The following is a 1,496-nucleotide window of genomic DNA, read 5'->3' on the forward strand; positions in this document are numbered from 1 at the left end:
TGTTAATTTCAGCAATCATAATTGCATTACATTTATGTAGTACAATGTAATATTTTTGAATATATATATAATGTGGAATGATTAAATTCAACTAATTATAATATCTTTCATCTCACTTAACATTTTTTGTGGTGATACATTTGAAATTTACTCTGTTACTTATTTTGAAATATCAATACATTATTATTGACTATAGTCATCTTGTTGTGCAATAGATCTCAAAGCTTATTTTTCCTTTCTAGCTGAAACTTTATACCCTTTGATCATTCCTTCATTCTCCTCATCCCCACGCCTAGAATATTGTAACCATAGTTCTGCTCTCTACTTTTACAAATTCAATTATTTTTTTTCATTTTCCCTGTATGGAAGATCATATGGTGTTTTTCTTTCTGTGCCTGGCTTATTTTAGCTAACATAATCTCTTCTGGGTTCATCCAGACTGTCTCAGTTTACACATAATACAAGAATGAGATGGGGAAAAAGGATGAATATAAAAACAACCATTTTGACGTTCTTGAAATTAGAAACTCATTTACTAATTATGCCAAATGTAACTGATTATATGAGATAAAATGAAACGCAATGGATGAATGACAGAATGAAAAAGATGAGCAGTGGAGAGAATGAATGGATTTTCTGTTTCTCTGACTGAACCTCTGACTGAGCCCCTAATATGGATCACCTAACCCTCTAGGAAATGCAATAAGCTGATTAAAATGTATTATTTGTTAACACCTTACATTAGAGCCCTACTGGTTGCTTGGTTTACTTTTAATCCTCTCTTGTTTCTCTGTCTTTACCTCCCTCCCTCCTCTCTTTCTTTCTTTCTTTCTTTCTTTCTTTCTTTCTTTCTTTCTTTCTTTCTTTCTTTCTTTCTTTCTTTCTTTCTTTCTTTCTTTCTTTCTTTCTCTTTCTTTCTTTCTTTTTTCTTTTTCTTTCTTTCTCTCTTTCTTTTCTTTCTTTCTTTTCTTTCTCTCTCTCTTTCTTTTCTCTATTTCTCTCTTTCCCCTCTCTCTCTCTCTCTCTTTCTTTCTTTCTCTCTAGACAGAGTTTTGCTCTTGTCACCCAGACTGGAGTGCAGTGGTGCCATCTTGGCTCACTGCAACCTCCACCTCTGGGGTTCAAGCAATTCTCCTGCCTCAGCCTCCTGAGTAGTTGGGATTACAGGCACAAAGTGCCACCATGCCTGGCTAATTTTTGTATTTTAGTAGAGATGGGGTTTCACTATGTTGGTCAGGCTGGTCTTGAACTCCTGACCTCATGATCCGCCCGCCTTGGCTTCCCAAAGTGCTGTGATTACAGGTGTGAGACATCACACCCAGCCACTGTCTTGTTTTTAATTGTATTCCTGGTCTTAATCACTCATCCTATTTTTCATTATGTTTTTGTCTACTATTAAAAGTGGAGTAATGAGGTATCTGCTTACTATTGTTGGAATGTCTATTTTTCCTTCCATTTTTGTCTGTTATTACTTTATGTATTTTGGGTTTTGATTA

Source organism: Macaca nemestrina, chromosome 3, assembly GCF_043159975.1.
Source record: "Macaca nemestrina isolate mMacNem1 chromosome 3, mMacNem.hap1, whole genome shotgun sequence".
NCBI classification, from domain to species: Eukaryota; Metazoa; Chordata; class Mammalia; order Primates; family Cercopithecidae; genus Macaca; species Macaca nemestrina.